The sequence below is a fragment of the Pholcus phalangioides genome, unplaced genomic scaffold (assembly GCF_987345545.1).
Source record: "Pholcus phalangioides strain wild (caught in Gottingen) unplaced genomic scaffold, Ppha-v1.0 ptg000017l_1, whole genome shotgun sequence".
In the NCBI taxonomy this organism is placed as follows: Eukaryota; Metazoa; Arthropoda; class Arachnida; order Araneae; family Pholcidae; genus Pholcus; species Pholcus phalangioides.
This window is the reverse complement of record NW_028301610.1, coordinates 67,776,026-67,797,067: the sequence shown is the minus strand read 5'-3', so window position 1 is coordinate 67,797,067 and position 21,042 is coordinate 67,776,026. Positions and strand designations below refer to the sequence as shown.

At 39.7% G+C, this 21,042-nt stretch overlaps 1 protein-coding gene across 2 annotated transcripts in view; it reads left to right on the top strand.

Moving 5' to 3' along the window:
• LOC149074672 (uncharacterized) overlaps positions 1 to 21,042 on the top strand; it is a 363,805-nt gene that overhangs the window by 139,238 nt on the left and 203,525 nt on the right. The window lies entirely within an intron of this gene.

Genomic DNA, 21,042 nt, shown 5'->3' with positions numbered 1-21,042 from the left:
GTACAGAGACGCCGCTGATATGCCATAGCACATACCTTTAATTTCAGGGAAGGGTGCATAAAAATTTCCTTCACACATCCTGCTAGTTTTGAGAAAATTAAGGAGGGGGGACCCTCCTCACATACCTACTTTTTTTTTTTTTTAAATGACGAACTAGACATTCAAGTAAAAATTATTTTCATTGTTTATCACCAATTTTTTGGAAGATATTGCAGCCAATGATACATTTTAATTTATCATTAAAAAATTATCACAAAAACCCTTTTGATTCAAATTTTTTGAAAAATGAATGCAAATTAGTTTCTAAATGCTTCTTAATTTATTTGAATTGTTTTTTTTTAGTAAACGTTGATAGTGGTTTTAATTTTAGTTAATAATTACTGGTCAATTAAATGTAATTTTTACTCCTTTCTAAAAATTTTGATGGCCTTGAACTATTTTGTTATTATTACTGGAGCAATTTTTAGCATATCTTGGGCTTCTAGAAAATTCCACGATCTTGAAATACAAAACAAATACAAATACAACGCCACAACAGGCAAAATGCCCAACGAGGTGGCTGATAAAAGATGTCCATAAAAATATGGATGTCATATACACTGCTGGCGACCCAAATTGCAACACCAAGAAAGACGAGATATCGCAACAATATTTATTTTGTAGATAACATGTTGACCAAGCATCAAATGATTAAATTTATAGACTTCTGTGAAGTGTGGTTCCTGCCAAAATCAGTAGCCAGAGTAGCCGCCATTGTTGGAGATCACCGCTGCCACACGCCTCGGCATTGATTCAAAGAGACTTTGGATGTGTTCTTGGGGTACAGCAGACCAAGCAGCTTCGACACGTTGTCAAAGTTGATCTGGTGTGGCAGCTGGAGATGTAATCTGGGTCAATCGTTGAGCAACCATGGACCACATGTTTTCTATCGGCGAAAGATCCAGAGAGCGAGCTGGCCAGGGAAGCAATTCAATCTGGCGATTGAAGAAGATCCTTTGGACAATTATCCTGTTGAAATATGGCTGTGGGCAAGCCCTGAAGGTAAGGAAGGACAACTGGCTCCAACACCTCGGAGATGTAGCGCTGGCTTTTTAAAGTACCGGCAATGCGTACTAGAGGAGTGCGAGAGTGATATCCAATACCGCCCCATACCATAATACCCGGTGCAGGACCAGTGTGGCGGTGCATAACGCAGCTGTTCAGTATCCTCTCTCCACGGTGTCTCCAGACTCGAATCCGACCATCGTGGTGTTGCAGACAGAAGCGTGACTCGTCAGTAAAGACAATTTCATTCGATAGTGCCGTCCACATCCTTCTTTCATCGCACCATTGGCGGCGGAGACGTCTGTGGCTCTGCGTCAAGGGTAGACGAAGCAATGGACGTCTTGCGGACAGACCACTCTGCTGTAAACGGCATCGAATGGTACGTGCAGACACTGGATGATGCGGTACAGACTGAATGTGCTGTGCTATGGTTCGTGATGTGGCTGAGTGATCCGTCACTGCCATACGCACAATACACCTGTCATCACGTGAAGTGGTGCACTGAGGTGGATGCGATCGAACACGTCGGTCCGTCGTACCCTCCTGCATCCAACGATCACATATCCGCATTACAGTTGTTTCGTTTCGTCCAGCACGACTACCTATTTCCCTGAAAGATAATCCACAATCTCGGTAGGCCACTATCCTTCCTCTGTCGAACTCGGATACTTGATCAAAAGATGATCGCTGTTTTCTACGAGGCATAATTGATAGTTTTTTTGAAAAAACCACAAGAAAAACACAATTGCCGTACTTCAAATCGTCGAAATCTCCAAGTCTTAAATAGCACTTTGAAGTGGCGCCACAGGCACGCGTGATGTGCGTCTGCACTGAAATTCTAATCATTTGCATATCTCACCTCCGCTAATGCATGTTGTAAATTTCATATTATTTGCATGCTTCCTTCAGGGTGTTGCATTTATGGTGGCCAGCAGTGTATTTCAAAAATACAGCAACCCAATTAAATAAAAATGCAATCACACAAATTATAAACAATATATGCACATGATAAAATATTATACAATGCCCATAAAGAATACTCATGGTTGTCGTATTCTAAGAATAGACAGCTTCTCGATTTACCCCAACATGTTTATTGTATTAATTTTTAAATGTCTCAATTGTGTTACAATTTACTACCTCCGGGGGTAAGCTATTCCATTTATTAACAACCCTATTAGAGAAAAATTCCCTGCGACACCATAACCTTTCATTGTCCCTCATCAATCGATACTGGTGTCCCCTTGTAAAAGCAGTCGATTGGCGGTGTACTAAAAGTTCATGGTCCATCCTATCCATCCCATTGAAAATTTTGAACACTTTGATCATATCTCCTCGACACCTGCGTTCATCCAATGTAAACATATTTAAAAAATGAAGTCTCTCTTCATAACTCAAGCCCTGTGTGCCAATAAGAATACGGGTAGCTCTTCTCTGCACCCCTTCAACCAAGTCCACATCCCTCTGTAGGTATGGTCTCCAAAACCTTACACCATACTCCAGTCCAGGACGAACTAAGCCTCTAAAAAGCGGAAGAATGACTTTAGGAGAACGCGAAGAGACCTTTTTGAAAATGAGACCAAGCAGTCTATTTGCTTTTTTGACCACCGCTGAACAATGTTCAGAAAACCTAAGTCGCTCATCAATGAGAATTCCCAAATCGGTGACCCTAGTTGCATCCGGGATAGTGACACCATTCAACTCGTAAGAGAACCGTGGGTTATTCGAACTAAAATGCGCGACCATGCACTTATCAACGCTAAACATCATGCTTCATTCAATTGCCCATGCTGCAATCCTGTTTAAGTTGGTCTGGAGTAACTCCCTATCGCTTTGATTCCCGATTATCCCCATTAGCTTCATATCATCTGCGAATTTGCTAGTAATCCCATAGATACCCCGATCGAATGCCTTCTGGAAATCTGGGGTTCTAACAGCAACACCCCACGTGGTGAAATGGTTGAACGTCTGTTAGAAGACATGGACCTCACCATCATGAATGATGGCAGTTTCACTCATTTCCATGCCCCAAACAATAGTTTCACTGCAATAGATCTATCCTTGTGTTCACCTTCACTCTTGCCCAACTGGTCCTGGTTGGTTGATCCGGACCTCCACGGGAGCAATCATTTCCCTCTAGTGGTTAAGTGCCTTGATTGAAGCCATAGGATATCTGAGGGTCCTCCTCGGTGGAAGCTTGTGGCCGCCCGATGGGCAGACTTCACGGTCAAGGCAGAAATCACAGAGGATATGGTTTCGCAACCCGACGTCGACCACTGTGTCGACCTTGTGACCAGTTGTATGATCTCAGCAGCCAATGAAACAATACCCAAAGTCTCCTCGAAACTTCCTAAATTTCCTAAACCTTGGTGGAACCACGAATGTAATCTTACGATTAAAGCACAAAAGAAAGCATGGAGTAGGTTCCGGCGGTATCCTACCCATGACAACAAGTTGGCATTTTTAAAAGCAAATGCGATAGCGAGAAGAACCAGCCGCTGTAACGTTCTTGATCGTTACCTCCCGGTTCTTTAATATTTTTTCCCCCAGTAAACATTGAGTGGATGACAACAATGGAATAGACAAAGTTTAGATAGAACTATAACATTTATTCAATTATATTGTTAAACCATTAATCAGCGTAATCACAATTACACAGTCCCTTTATATGTTAAACTATTAATTAACGTTTTATCACAGGCTTTTCTCTCATTGTCACAATGGAACAAAAATATGAATCGATCTCACCGCCGTTGTCCAGGTTTTCACGTCTTATCACATCGTCCGGTAGATACTCTCAGGTGTCTGCCACACAGCCAAAGACTCGTCGCCACCAGCTTCAGACGATTTTGGTGTAAACACACACGTTGAGATGAAAGCTCAGCCACTGCACATGGAACTGGAGATGAAAGTCCACGGGTGGCCGGTCTGGCCACTAACCGATCACTGGATCACGACGACGACATTGAAACCTTACGTGCGATGAGACGGGATAAGTGCCAAGGCGCACTTCTACTATTGTAACTTCATCGTTATTTATGAGACGATCTAGCTCACACCATGACAGGGCGTGACGCCTTACTGATTAAGTCGGTCGTAAGTCGTAGGTAAGGAAGTCGAGAGGAAGTAGGTAGTGGGTCAGCACATCTCTAGCTGGCTTTTATATAGCAGCATTCCCACAATGCCTTACTGAAGAACCAATCACAACATTGAAGGTGCGGTATTAACTTATATCTAATTTACATAACTTCATGAGAAAAGGAAAACCAATCACAACATTAGCTTGTATCTGATTTACATAACTTCATGAGAAAAGGAAATATTGTAAACATTATAATATTGAATCTGGCAACCAAACATAAACAAATTGGAGATCTGGCCAGGATCCACAACTTTTAGGCCTATTGCACATTGTAAAAACTCATGACATTATAAACCGTAAGATGGTCCTAGGAACCACAGACGGCGTGGAGGTAAAATATATTGTACATTTATATAACACTTTGCTGAACATTTATATTATATTGCACTAATATATTGCACAATTAAAATAGAGTTTGACGATGACGACTCGACGTGGTCTCCACCGACGAACCACGGGAACCCCCAGAGGGAAAGAGAAGGCAACCAGACGAGCTATTGGGATCTCTGACATGGATGTAAAACGGAATTTATATGGGACGTTGGTAGCCCGACCTCTGGCCCCGTTCTCGCCCGACGGCTAGGAGACCCCACCTCCCGACCGTCAGACTAAGCGAACTAACTGACCCGAACCGGATTGTCAGCGGAAGCCTCGGGTGGTTTCCGGTAACCAACGAACCCTGGGGCCTAAACAAGATTAATTGAACAACAGGATTGTAAGAGATCCCAGGTCGTCATGTTACACCGCCAGGCTCAACGCGAGTCCTGGCAAAAGTTTACCACGGGAATCAATTCATCTACTTCATCTAAAGTCATTTGGGACCGGATCCGAAAAATCAATGGTCATTACCAATCTCATCCCATCACCATCTTGAATACCAATGGCACTATCATCAGAGATGTGAGGGATATTGCGGATACCATCGCCGCCCATTTCGCCGCTGTCTCCAGTGATGCGAACTATCCCCCATCGTTTCATCCCATTAAATCATCGGCCGAACGTACATCGTACACCTTCCTGCCTTTTACACCGGAGGGGTACAATTCATTGTTCACCCTTCATGAACTGACGACGGCCTTGCAGCGAAGTCCTGACTCAGCTGTAGGGCCCGATGCTATTCATTATTCCATGATTCGGCATCTATCACCAGAATCACTGTCACATTTACTCATATTATTCAATCGGATCTTGGTCAGCCATTCATTTCCTGACACCTGGCGAGCAGATATTGTTCTTTCATTCCCGAAGCCTGGCAAAAATCCTCAGCAACCTAACAGTTACAGACCTATTGCTTTGACCAGTTGTCTATGTAAGCTCATGGAACGCATGGTTAACTATCGCCTTATGCACTACCTTGAGGTTAACAATATTTTATCGAAACATCAAAGCGGCTTTAGACGGTTCAGGTCCACAACATGCAATCTGTTACGCCTTGAGACATCAATAAGACAAGCATTTCTGAAGAGGGAGCATATGCTAGCCATATTTTTCGACGTAGAGAAGGCCTACGACCGTACTTGGAGGCACGGAATTCTTTCTGACCTCTATAATTGCGGCTTGCGAGGCAACTTGCCCATATTCATTAAGAACTTTCTTGCTCGCCGCATCTTCCAGGTACGGATCGGAAGCACATTATCAGCTCCCCAAATTCAAGAACAAGGTGTACCTCAAGGTAGCATTTTAAGTGTTACACTTTTTATTTTAAGACTCAACGGGGTGTTGAACCAACTCCCGTTGTCAGTCACTGGCGCACTATACGTGGATGATCTGTTGATATCATATCAATCAGTGAATATGAGGTCAGCCGAGAGACAAATACAAACCGCACTCAACAAGATCAGCAAGTGGGCTCATGATAACGGTTTCTCTTTCTCCGCCGACAAAACCGTCGCTGTGCATTTTTGCCGGCGTCGTGAGCTTCATGATGACCCACAATTATTTTTAAATAATAGTCAAATACCTATTGTAGAGAATACAAAATTCCTCGGCATTACATTTGACAAGAAACTTACATTTAAACCTCATATTTCACAGTTGAGAGCTCGTTGCATGAAGACGATGAACCTCTTGAAGGTCATCTTGAAGGTGGGGAGCTGACCGTTAGTCACTCCTTTACTTATATAAATCTCTAATAAGATCAAAGCTCGACTACGGTTCCATTGTGTACGGGTCAGCACCTCGGAGCTATCTGAGTGTGCTCGACCCGATTCATCATCTCGCTCTCCGCATTTGCTCTGGAGCTTTCCGAACTTCTCCCATGGAAAGCCTCTATGTCGAATGCAACGAGCCATCACTGACATCAAGACGGCAGCAACTTTCCTTGAAATATTTTATCAAGATGAAGTCTTTGCCAGGTCATCCACTTCATAATGTCATTTTCAATCCGTCATTTCATAGACTTTTTGCTGCTTGACCTTCAGGTGTTCCATCTTACGGTCTTCGTATGAGGGCACTTGTTGAAGAACTAGAATTAGACATCAGTCGCGTGGCCCCAATTGCTTGGCAACTGGCACCATGGGAGCAGTCTCTGCCAGATGTCTCTCTATCATTATCATCATACCCTAGAGCCACCACAGCAGATGTCATATATCGACAAATATTTTTTAGGCACAGGGGTAGGTACAACAGGTACTTCCCCATATACACCGACGGCTCTAAGAGCCCTGGGCATGTCGGTTGTGCCTACATCTGCTGTGATGAGACATCTTTCAAACTTCCTGACATATTTTCTATTTATTCGGCAGAACTGTACGCAGTCCTTCAGGCTCTACGTCATATACGACGCAAACGCCACCGACGATGCATCATTTATAGTGACTCTCTTAGCGCATTACAAGCATTGTGTTCCTGTACGTTTCACACTCATCCATTCATTCATGCCATTTTTCATGAACTACATTTCCTGATCCATCATGGTACCACTGTAAAATTCTACTGGATACCAGGTCATGTTGGAATACCGGGCAACGAAAAAGCAGACACTGCAGCTCGAACTACAACTAACATTGATAATAGCCTTTTGATACCTGCCAGTGACTACTTCTCAATCCTCCGGGAAGTGATGCATCGCCGCTGGCAGGAGCACTGGAACAATCAAGTAAATAATAAACTTCATGCCATCAAGCCTACACTTGGCCTTTGGCGTTCGAGCTGCAGAACTAACCGAAAGGAGGAAGTTCTGCTTGCCCGGTTACGCATAGGACACAGTCGCCTAACACAATCATATTTGTTATTACGAGAGAGTCAACCAGAGTGCCCTCATTCTCAAAGTCCATTGACCATTGCTCATGCTTTTACTTGTTCACATCATCGTCATCATTTTACGACCGCTTTTGGTCAGAGTTATCTTTCACTTCATGACATTTTAAATGACAATAGCGATGCATCTCGCATTTTTAAATTCATCAAGGCCATTGGTTTATATGACAAATTATAGTTTTTACAATTTATGTCATTGTTTTTCGTTTCATGTTCCGTTTTATATGTTTTAGTTTTTTGACATGACAAAAGGACATTTTTGTTATTTTTATGTCATGTTTTGGCGCAGTTTGGCCAAATTGGTCCTTGCTCCAATAAATTGAAAATCCAATCCAATCCAAGCCTTTTGAAAATCAAGGTAAACAGCATATACATTTTTGCTCTAACCCAAAGCCTTAATTACGTGATCATAAAAGCAAAGAAGGTTAGTTTCACATGACTTCCCCTTCCTGAACCCATGCTGATTATCCGTCAATACATTATTCTCGTCTATCCACTTCACAAACTGCCTTTTGATGATAATTTCCAAAATTTTCGAGAGGGAACTCGTCAAACTCACTGGACAATAATTGGACACCGCTTCTCTACTACTCTTCTTAAATATTGGAACAACATTAGCAAGTTTCCAATCCCTTGGGAAGATACCCTCAGCAACACTACTCCTGTATATCTGTGCGACTGGCCCCAACAATTCATTAGCACATTCCCTGAGGACCCTGGGATAGATATCATCTGGTCCTGGTGCTTTGCTTGCACATACATTTCTTAGAAAATTTAGGACCTCCACGTCTTCTACTTGAATATCGTTGAGGGTTTTATTACCCCATGCAACTCCCGCATATCGAATATCATTATCTCCATTAAAAACCGACGTGAAAAAGTCATTGAAAGTACTACACATGCCAACATTGCTCTCTACCCAAGAGCCTCCTATCGAGAGGGGGCCAACTGTCCCCTTACATCCATTATTGACGTATCGAAGAAATGGTTTTGGGTCAGAGCCAATGTTATCTGCCAATCTAGATTCAACTTCCTTTTTACTATCCCTTATCACTTTCTTCAACACTTTTCTTTTATCAGTAAACAATGATAGGTCACCTCGTCCACTTTTATACTCTCTGAATGCTTTTTTTTTTTCAAGATAAAGGTTCCGCACGCTATCCGTGAACCATAGAGGGTGCTATGTACAAACACGCTTTTTTCGAACAAAGGGTATGACAAAAATTGTTTTTTCGTGTTCGAAGACCGTCGTCCGTTTGAGTTTGTTCTCAACGTTTCCCCAACACTAGTGGTTGGCATCATCAGGAGAATTGATAAACTGGATCAAAGTCAAGTTTTCCGGAGTCTCAGGTTGTATTTATGCACATAAGTCATGTGCACATAAGTCATGGAAGGGGAAGTCATGTGTAACTAACCTCCTTTGCTTCTATGATTACGTGACTAAGGCTTTGGGTAAGAGCAAAAATGTCGACGTTGTTTACCTTGATTTCCAGAAGGCATTCGATCGGGTCCAACATGGCAAACTCTTGAAGCGTTTACACGAGATTGGAATAGGGGGCAACTTGCTGAATTGGATAGAATCGTGGTTAAGAGATAGGTCGCAACGAGTTATGGTGAACGGGGAATTCTCTGGTTGGACAGACGTCACAAGTGGGGTTCCTCAGGGAAGTGTCCTTGGCCCCATACTTTTTTCACTTTTTATCGACAAACTCGATCAGGGTATCAATGGAATTACTAGCAAATTCGCAGATGATGTGAAGCTAATGGGGGTAATCGGGAATGAAAGCGATAGGGAGTTGCTCCAGACCAACTTAAACAAGATTGCAGCATGGGCAAATGAATTGGGCATGACGTTTAGCGTAGATAAGTGCATGGTCGCTCATTTTGGTTCGAACAACCCACGGTTCTCTTACGAGTTGAATGGTGTCACTATCCCGGATGCAACTAGAGTCACCGATTTGGGAATTCTCATTGACGAGCGACTTAAGTTTTCTGAACATTGTTCAGCGGTTGTCAAAAAATCGAATAGAATGCTTGGTCTCATTTTCAAAAAGGTCTCTTCGCGTTCTCCTAAAGTCATTCTTCCGCTTTTTCGAGGCTTAGTTCGTCCTGGACTGGAGTATGGTGTAAGGTTTTGGAGACCATACCTACAGAGGGACATAGACTTGGTTGAAGGGGTGCAGAGAAGAGCTACGCGTGTCCTTATTGGCACACAGGGCTTGAGTTATGAAGAAAGACTTCATTTTTTGAATATGTTTACATTGGATGAACGCAGGTGTCGAGGAGATATGATCGAAGTGTTCAAAATTTTCAATGGGATGGATAGGATGGACCATGAACTTTTAGTACACCGCCAATCGACTGCTTTTACAAGGGGACACCAGTATCGATTGGTGAGGGACAATGCAAGGTTATGGTGTCGCAGGGAATTTTTCTCCAATAGGGTTGTTAATAAATGGAATAGCTTACCCCCGGAGGTAGTAAATTGTAACACAATTGACACGTTTAAAAAGAAATACGATAAACATGTTGGGGTAAATCGAGAAGATATCCATTCTTAGAATAAGACAACCATAAGTATTCTTTATGGGCATTGTATAATATTTTATCATGTGTATATATTGTTTGTAATTTGTGTTAATTGCATTTTTAATTGGGTTGCTGTATTTTTGAAACATATGACAACCATATTTTTATGGGCATCTTTTTATCAGCCACCTCGTTGGGCATTTTGCCTGTTGTGGCGTTGTATTTGTATTTGTATTTGTATTTGTATAAGTGGCTTGAACTACACTATTGTTTTGTGATTGGTCAGTTGATTCTATGGCTGGCAGCGTATTGTAATTGTGGCCGCGAAAACCTTATCAACTATTTACAAAGGGTATGACGTCGTGCAAAACAGAGGACAGCTTCGTACTAAATTCTTCCCATTGACTTACCACCCCTACTGATTCCAACCGGTCTTTAAAAACTTCCGCTAACCTTCTTCTCAAAACATCAAAGTTAGTTCTTTGAAAACAAGAAACCAGTCTTTTGTTATCAACCTTACCCGAGGAAAAGTTACAGTGAAATCTGTCGATACGATGATCACTGGAAGAAAACTCTTCCCCCACTGTAACATGTTCAACTAGATCCTCAGAACTAGTTTCAGAATGGAACTATAGTCAGAATGGAAGGGAAAATTGAGGTAAATAATAGAAATTAATGTGGTTAACATAAATGAATTAATTTCTGAGACTGAATTCATTTGAGTAATGAAAAGTCAGTTTTATGTGCATGCACGTATCATTGGGGGAAAGAGGAAATAGTGAGGCGATGGCTTACTCTGCTCACAGGGTCATATTTTTTTTCCCCATTAATGAGGTTTGACAGTGTGACTGAATAAATTAAATGGGACTAAAAGGATGGAAATGACAAAAAATAAAAATGAATTTATTTGATATTTTCAGAATCGTCATTCACTTTTGTAGTTATTTACTGCTTTGCAGAAACACTTGCAGCATTAGTTGCTGATTTAGTTATAAAATCACAAATATTATTTGGCAGAAAATTCCATTGACAAGTGTACAAATACAAATACAACGCCACAACAGGCAAAATGCCCAACGAGGTGGCTGATAAAAAGATGCCCATAAAAATATGGATGTCATATGTTTCAAAAATACAGCAACCCCATTAAAAATGCAATTAACACAAATTATAAACAATATATACACATGATAAAATATTATACAATGCCCATAAAGAATACTTATGGTTGTCTTATTCTAAGAATGGATAGCTTCTCGATTTACCCCAACATGTTTATCGTATTTCTTTTTAAACGTGTCAATAGTGTTACAATTTACTACCTCCGGGGGTAAGCTATTCCATTTATTAACAACCCTATTAGAGAAAAATTCCCTGCGACACCATAACCTTGCAATGTCCCTCACCAATCGATACTGGTGTCCCCTTGTAAAAGCAGTTGATTGGCGGTGTACTAAAAGTTCATGGTCCATCCTATCCATCCCATTGAAAATTTTGAACACTTCGATCATATCTCCTCGACACCTGCGTTCATCCAATGTAAACATATTCAAAAAATGAAGTCTCTCTTCATAACTCAAGCCCTGTGTGCCAATAAGGACACGCGTAGCTCTTCTCTGCACCCCTTCAATCAAGTCTATGTCCCTCTGTAGGTATGGTCTCCAAAACCTTACAGCATACTCCAGTCCAGGACGAACTAAGCCTCGAAAAAGCGGAAGAATGACTTTAGGAGAACGCGAAGAGACTTTTTTGAAAATGAGACCAAGCATTCTATTCGCTTTTTTGACAACCGCTGAACAATGTTCAGAAAACTCAAGTCGCTCGTCAATGAGAATTCCCAAATCGGTGACTCTAGTTGCATCCGGGATAGTGACACCATTCAACTCGTAAGATAACCATGGGTTGTTCGAACCAAAATGAGCGACCATGCACTTATCTACGCTAAACGTCATGCCCAATTCATTTGCCCATGCTGCAATCTTGTTTAAGTTGGTCTGGAGCAACTCCCTATCGCTTTCATTCCCGATTACCCCCATTAGCTTCACATCATCTGCGAATTTGCTAGTAATTCCATTGATACCCTGATCGAGTTTGTCGATAAAAAGTGAAAAAAGTATGGGGCCAAGGACACTTCCCTGAGGAACCCCACTTGTGACGTCTGTCCAACCAGAGAATTCCCTGTTCACCATAACTCGTTGCGACCTATCTCTTAACCACGATTCTATCCAATTCAGCAAGTTGCCCCCTATTCCAATCTCGTGTAAACGCTTCAAGAGTTTGCCATGTTGGACCCGATCGAATGCCTTCTGGAAATCAAGGTAAACAACGTCGACATTTTTGCTCTTACCCAAAGCCTTAGTCACGTAATCATAGAAGCAAAGGAGGTTAGTTACACATGACTTCCCCTTCCTGAACCCATGCTGATTATCCGACAATACATTATTCTCGTCTATCCACTTCACAAACTGCCTTTTGATGATAATTTCCAAAATTTTCGAGAGGGAGCTCGTCAAACTCACTGGACGATAATTAGACACCACTTCTCTACTACCCTTCTTAAATATCGGAACAACGTTAGCCAGTTTCCAATCTCTCGGGACGATACCCTCAGCAACACTACTCCTGAATATCTGTGCGACTGGCCCCAACAATTCATTAGCACCTTCCCTGAGAACCCTGGGATAGATATCATCTGGTCCTGGTGCTTTGCTTGCACATACATTTCTTAGAAGATTTAGGACCTCCACGTCTTCTACTTGAATATCGTTGAGGGTTTTATTACCCCATGCAACACCCGTATATCGAATATCATTATCTCCATTAAAAACAGACGCGAAAAAGTCATTGAAAGCACTACACATGCCTACATTGCTCTCTACCCTAGAGCCTCCTATCGAGAGGGGGCCAACTGTCCCCTTACATCCATTATTGACGTATCGAAAAAATGATTTTGGGTCAGAGCCAATGTTATCTGCCAACCTAGATTCAACTTCCTTTTTACTATCCCTTATCGCTTTCTTCAACAGTCTTCTTTTATCAGTAAACAATGATAGGTCACCACGTCCACTTTTATACTCTCTGAATGCTCTTTTCTTTTCAAGATAAAGGTTCCGCACGCTATCCATGAACCATAGAGGGTGTGATGTACAAACACGCTTTTTTCGAACAAAGGGTATGACGTCGTGCAAAACAGAGGACAGCTTCGTACTAAATTCTTCCCATTGACTTACCACCCCTACTGATTCCAACCGGTCTTTGAAAACTTCCGCTAACCTTCTTCTCAAAACATCAAAGTTGGTTCTCCGAAAACAAGGAACCAGTCTTTTGTTATCAACCTTACCCGAGGAAAAGTTACAGTGAAATCTGACGATACGATGATCACTGGAAGAAAACTGGTAGTGACAACTTCCACCACGAAACGGCACTGTCCTCATGGGGCAGAAAGAAGTCACCTGTACAGATGCTGGGGGGGGGGGGGGACAAACGTATTTGTGGCTTGCCAACTTGGATCTGTGACAAATGAAGTCACACAACTGGGATCACGAATGACCATCATGAGACAATTTGCAACACATCAAGGATCGTGAATTGAACTCTGAAAAATATATATATTTACAGTTTAAATTTGACAAATTTTTGATTTGAAAAATGTATCACCACAAGTCATAGGCGGAGATTGACTTGGAAGTCTGGGGGGGACAAGGTCATTATTGCTGGGGGGGGGGGGCATGATGATGATGATGATGTCAATTCATCTATACATATATACATTAGATCAGCCGACTCCACGTTTGACTCTGTTGCCCCCCCCCCCCCTGTATTTCCGCCCATGCCAGAAGTCATTGAGTTTCTTATCATATCTGATCCTTTAAGCCAATATCTCTCTGCCTGGTGTTAGATGTCAATCCATGAGTAATTTTCAGTTAACTCTTAGTATCCTTGGACCTCAAGTATGGAAATGGCCAGTATTGACTTCAAATCCTTGACAACATGAGTACTACTCTATGATTACAGGTTCCAAATTTCCAGGTGGAGTTTACCAGCAAACTGCAATGTCAAAGACTGCAGATGATCAATACATTGGATGAATTTTAAATTCGAAGAATTGATCCAGCTGCTGCCTTGTATATGGCCAGCTATTGGCCGAACAACGAATCGCAGCTGATTGTATATTGCATCTGCATATCCTCCTTCATGCCAGAACTGGCAGATGGGGGCCATTCAAGTATTATGTAAGCAAATTTTTAGCCATTTTTTACCCCCCCCCCCTTGTCAGCAAAATTTCGTCATCAGCTCTGCCCCTCTGAATCTTAACTCATATTTTCATAGAGGGTGGTTGATCACATAAGCATTATCCAAACCCCCCCTTGTCATCAGAAATCAGCAAATCGGAAACTCCCTCCCCCACATTGATGATGACGTAATACTTGAACGGCTCAATAGCCATGGCTACGCCATGTTGTTGCAGGACATGCCCATCTTGTAAACAACAAGATGGGCATGTCCAGATATAGCATTACATCTGATGGTTCCGGATTGATGCATGATTCTATCGATATGGACTTGTGGTAACAGGTGAGATATTGTTAATGAAAAAATATTACTTAGTAAGCACATGTTTTGAATGGAGTGGCCCACTTCCACCCTCCGGGAGTCCGTACCGTTACAGAAGCATGATCTGCCTGTTAGACCACCTTGTTAGTTGTTCAGTAAATGTCTTTTAATATCTTTATACTGTAAGGGGAGTGTTTATGATTGATGTACTGTCACTCGCTCTCTACAAGAGAAGCATAAACATGCTTGAACAACATTCAAACAAAAAAGTCAAATTTTTTTGAAATGCATAGTTGTTCAATTAAGTAATATAATATTACATCACAAATCAGGGTTTGTAAAGAAAACCTTTTTTTTGGTCTGAACCAGTTTTAATAATATTTCTAAAAAAATCATCGAAAATTCTCTTGATTGAAAATGTTTATTAATGTAATAGTAGACTCTCTTGGTAACTCGACACCCTAAAAGTATTGACAAACAACTTAAGTGAATGTCACGTTATCAGGGTTTCGCTCTAAATTTTTGTTCGATCGTTTTTGTGTACGTAATTATATACATTCAAACAATTCTATTAAATAAAGTGCTAATTCTCATTAATTTAATTTTAATTCCGGATTGTTTCATAATATAATCAAAAAATATAAAAAAATTCACTTCATGAAAAATAATCAAGTATATTTGTTTGTTTTTTTCCTGAAGAGGAAACAAAAATTCTTCTACACTATTCAGTTTATAAGGTTTTCGCGGCCATCATTTGATAAAAGTTGTTTTTTCGGGTTCGAAGACGGTTCGGGACAAATGGACGACGGTCTTCGAACCCGAAAAAACAACTTTTATCACTATTCAGTTTATCCCACTATTGTTCAGCTTTTTCTTGAGTGCGTAGGAATCGACATATCACATCTACAGTTTTTAATGCATCATGTCGGGATGATGCAGATAACTAATACTGTTAGAGCGAAAATCTCGTTTTAACGAACACTTTTCTAATCCCCAAATAAGTTTACATAAGAATAATGCAAAAACCTGAGATTTCGTTATAACAAAGTGATTTTATTTTTGAAATACATGGACAGTAACTAACATTCATCGTTCAAAATTATGGTGCACATTTTGTGTATAGGTGAAACAACAGTTTGCATAACGAAGCAGTTGGGTACATAGACCTATTGTAGGTTTTGTGATTGATGGTACCTAATAGCATTCAATTTTCTTCTGTATTTTTATGGCATGCAGAGATGCAGAGGCACAAACAATATTTACAATGCACAATTAAAGAGCTAGAAATGAAAGTGTTACATTTGTCAAAAATGATTACACTGGCATTGACCACTAAAATTTAAACAAATCCTTTTTAAAAGGAATGGAAAACTCAGTAAAACCATCTGGTCCATCTTGACTTATTTATATCAGACCTTGTAATTTACACATTTTGCTTTTGGAAGCGGTATCGAAAGAGCGTCATTCTTAAGAACCGAACATATCTTCATAATTTGCTGTGTGTATTGTCAAAGAGAGTTGACAGGCTGGACTGGTGCTCTGGAGCTTTCCGGACATCTCCAACGGAGAGACTGTATGTCGAATGCAACGAGCCATCACTGACATCAAGACGCCAGCAACTTTCCTTGAAATATTATATCAAAATGAAGTTTTTTCCAGATCATCCACTTCATCGTGTCATCTTCAATCCCTCATTTCATAAACTTTTTGCTGCTTGCCCTTCATGTGTTCCGTCTTACAGTCTTCGTATGAGGGCACTTGTGGAAGAACTAGAATTAGACATCAGTCGTGTGGCCCCAGTTGCTGAGCAACTGGCACCATGGGAGCAGTCTCTGCCAGATGTCTCTCTTTCATTATCATCATACTCTAGAGCCACCACAGCAGATGCCATATATCGACAGATATTCTTTAGGCACAGGGGTAGGTACAACAGGTACTTACCCATATACACCGAAGGCTCTAAGAGGCCTGGTCATGTCGGTTGTGCTTACATCTGCTGTGATGAGACATCTTTCAAACTTCCAGACACATTCTCTATTTATTAGACGGAACTGTACGCAGTCCTTCAGGCTCTACGTCATATACGACGCAAACGCCACAGACGATGCATTATTTATAGCGACTCTCTCAGCGCATTGCAGGCACTGTGTTCCTTCAGTTTTCACACTCAACCATTCATTCATGCCATTTTTCATGAAATTCATCACCTCACTCATCATGGTACCACAGTAAAATTTTACTGGGTACCAGGTCATGTTGGAATACCGGGCAACGAGAAAACAGACACCCCAGCTCGAACAACAACTAACATTGACAGTAATCTTGTGGTCCTTGTCAGTGACCACTTCTCAAGCCTCTGATGCATCGCCGCTGGCAGGAGCACTGGAATAATCAAACAAATAATAAATTACATGCCATCAAGCCCACACTTGGCCATTGGAGTTCGAGCTATAGGACCAACCGAAAGGAAGAAGTTCTGCTTGCCTGGTTGCGCATAGGACACAGTCGCCTTACACAATCATATCTATTATTACGAGAGAGTCAACCAGAGTGCCCTCATTCTCAAACTCCATTGACCATTGCTCATGCTTTTGCTTGTTCACATCGTCGTCATCATTTTACGACCGCTTTGGGTCATAGTCATCTTTCACTTCTCGACATTTTAAATGACCATAGCGATGCATCTTGCATTTTTAAATTCATCAAGGCCATTGGTTTTAATAAATTATAGTTTTTTACAATTCATGTCATTGTTTTACATTTCACGTCACTTTTTTATCATGCATAATTTTTATTTTTTTGATATGACAAAAGTTTTTCCTATTTTTATATAATCGATTGTTATGGCGCAGTTTGACCAAATTGGTCCTTGCGCCCAGTCCAATCCAGGCTGGACTGGAAGACTCCCAAAAGAATGTATAATATATATTGTGAGGAAAAGAATCATCTGGGTTGCTGACTCTATTTTTGCCAAAAAAATTTTTTTTTGTATCCAAGACGTTTCTGTCATTTTGCTTTGGCTTGAGTTAATCTTACATGATACTGAAATAGTGTGCTATAAAAAAAAATTACATTTTTGAAAAAGGATTTAAATTAAAAAAAAAAATTATAGGGATTTTTTTTATTATTCCATAATTATTCTGTCTAAGGGGGTTACCCCTCCCATCCTACTTTTTCTAATTTTTTTTTTCAATTTATTCAATTTTATTCTAGTTCAAGATATGTAATAAATTACAATGTACATTATGTTGTTAGTCGACAAAGAGGCCGGTGCCTGTATAGTCGACTGTAGACAATTTTTATGATCAAACTTTTAGTAGAAGGGAAAGAGTAGATGCTAAATGTTTTAAAATAGAATACATCAAACAGTATAAATAATAATTATAAATACACACTTTTGTAATTATATATAATTACAAATGCATACATTATATCCAAATACAATTTTTGTATAATACATTTAAACAAATTTCATATCTGATACTGAGTTAGATAGAATTATGGCACACACATAAAAGGGCATAAAAGTAATAAGAATTTTGCTATTGGATATTAAAGTATACGTCAATATTGTCTATTGATAAGATTAATTTGAAAATGGCATTTTTGAATTTTGTGTAGGTAGGTAAATTTTGAATTTCTAAAGGTAATGCATTGTAAAGTTTAGGAGTTAAGTAGTAGAAATGTTTCTGGAAAATTTCAACAGTGCGGTATAGTAAAAACTTCAGTTGGTCGTCAAAAGTGGTACATTATTATTTGGTACACAGAATGACTTATTCCGGTATAGAGTGAGAAGAAATCGGTTTTTAACATTGTCTAAAAGTTAATTTTAAGGGTCTGTATATTGGAGTATAAAAACTAACAGTATTCATGGTTTTAAAACATCTATTTTGAATTGACACTATTGATTGCAAATTTGTTTTATAGTCTCCACCCCAGATTATTAGTTTATATATAGTGGAATAAAACAGTGCATATAATATAAATCATTCAAAAACTTGGTTGTAATTTTGTGTTTGAGATAAAACAGTTTATACAATAGAACTGTTTATATACAATAAAACAGTTTCTTTGAAATTTCGTCAGTATGCATTTTTTATTTTAAATTCGATTGATATGGAGACCCAGGTATTTACTTAGTTCAACTTTAAGTATTTTATTACAAGAGCAATATCACGGTTTAAAGTACAGGTTGGACTATGGAATTTTAAGTTACGATCAATTTCAGTATTAATTAAATTAAAATGAATATAACAGAGATGCCACTGGACTTTGATTTACCTGGGTCCCGGGACCCAGGTTATTCGAAAAATCTGGATCCTTTTTGAGTGAAAGTGGGTCCCTCTGAAAAAAAAAAATACCCCCAATAATTCACTGGTATCTCTATGAATTTTCTTCCAACATGCCCCAGGTCGTTGATCACCTGCTTATATTTCTTCTTTGAGACTGATCGGTGGGTCATGTTCTGGGTAAGACATGAAAGTATCTGTGAATCAAATAATTCATTTCTAAAAACATGTTCTCTCCAAAGGTTAATTTACTTTTATTGTCTACTAGTAGGAAAAACTTGCAAAAAGAAGCTCATTAGCACTGAGAATTTAACCTATGGAATTCCACACATGTAATAAATCTAAAACAAATATACAGTTGATCCCGCTTATAACGTTTTTCCTGTTTAGTATAATTTCCACTTAGTACAACTTATTTTCGTGATCCTAACAATAAGTAATTCTCATTGAGATTTCCTGTTTAAAGTGTTTTCCTATTTACAATGTTTTTTTATGACGGTTTTTGAAAAACGTTATAAGCAGGATTCACTTTAATTAACAGTTGAAGGCACACATTTATAAATTTACTAATAATCAGTCTATAAATTCCCTTCTGATTGATTTTACATTTCATTAAAACTATCTTAGCATTTTCAATATCTTCAGATCAAATTTAAAGCAAATTAGATTCTCTCTCAGACACTTATCTTCTGATTCCCTATTCATACTTTGGTTTCCCTGGTAAAATGATTTTATTTTCCTTCCCTGATGTTCCACCATTCTGATCTGTCGCCATTTTACTGCCACATATTTTCACACCTGAATATGAGAGCTACATCAGATTTGTGTTGGAGAAACTTAACAGTGTGCTTGTGTGTGTGCCCAGCATTTGGCGTGTTTTGTGTTCAGTAGGGGGGTGCCATCTATCTAGCGCCACAACTAGATACTTTCTCAAATGGGTCAAGTACACATTTTGGCACAGCTATGCAATGTAGAAAAGAAGCAGTTATAAAGGGTGAAGTTGGTGCCCTCCTCTCTAGTCCAGAGCCCAGGACACTAGGCCCGCCTGTCCCTCCCTCCCAGTTGTGGCCCTGCATCTATCCTCCAAACTGGTAATGTGTGCATATGAAGTTCAATGTATGCATATTTGTGTTGGGAAGGTTTTTCTTTCTTTCTTTTTTCTTCTTAGCATTAGGAAAGAGCGCGTCCCGAAGGACGCGTGAACAAAATTTTTATGTGTCCTTTTCAGAAATTCTGGGTATTTGACGCGTCAATGGCATCTCTGTATATTTAGTTTTAGCAAGATTTAGGGTTAGATCATTTGCAACAAACTATTTTCTAATTAAATGAAGGTTTTGGTTGATCCCAGCTGTGTTAATGTATTAATGTCGTTTGAAGAATACAATATTACCGAATCATCTGCATACGTTATCATTGTTCCGAAAATGTTTAATTTGCATAAAAATTATGAAAAGTAATGGGGCCAAATTTGATCCCTGAGGGGGTTTGTACTTTAACTCTATGTTGACGATTATGAAGGTAGGAGATGAACCAATTCAGTGTATTTCCTCTAATTCCACTGGAATCAAGTTTATTAATTAATAAGGAATGGTTCATATTATCTAATCTACGGAAACAAATATGCTTAGAGTATCCAACATTTTTAATAAATGAAGATTTTCTGTAGCAATAGCAAACATAAAGCTCTAACTATCTGAACGTAGTTTGTCCACACATACAGAGTAAAAACACTGCTTGTCAGGGTTGGCAAAACCACAACCCACTGGATTTTTTTGGGGTTTTTCAGAGTTTATGATGCTGGAGGACTGAAGCATGAGAAAAGCAAGTTATACATGATGTAGCCTACATAAATGTAATAGATCGAGACGTGGATCTATGGGGGTTGCAAATTACTTGTATAAATATTTTTGATTAAATAACAAATTCAAGAAAACTTTGACTAAAAAATAGAAAAACTGGAGCATCTTTATGAAAAAAAGCCGAGACAGAGAAAATACGGTGCAATGCAGGACGTGTGGTCATCCAATTTACAATAATATTTATTATTATTTTTAAATCGCCCCTCCTAACAGCAAGTTCTAGATCTGCCCCTGAATAGATTAGTAATATGTGGCAATTATTTATGTAATTATATCAGTGGCAGCTTATTACAGAAAATTCAAGGGGGAGGCAAAACAATTTTGCATCTCATTTTGATGGTTTTACAACATGGATTTTTTCAAGGGT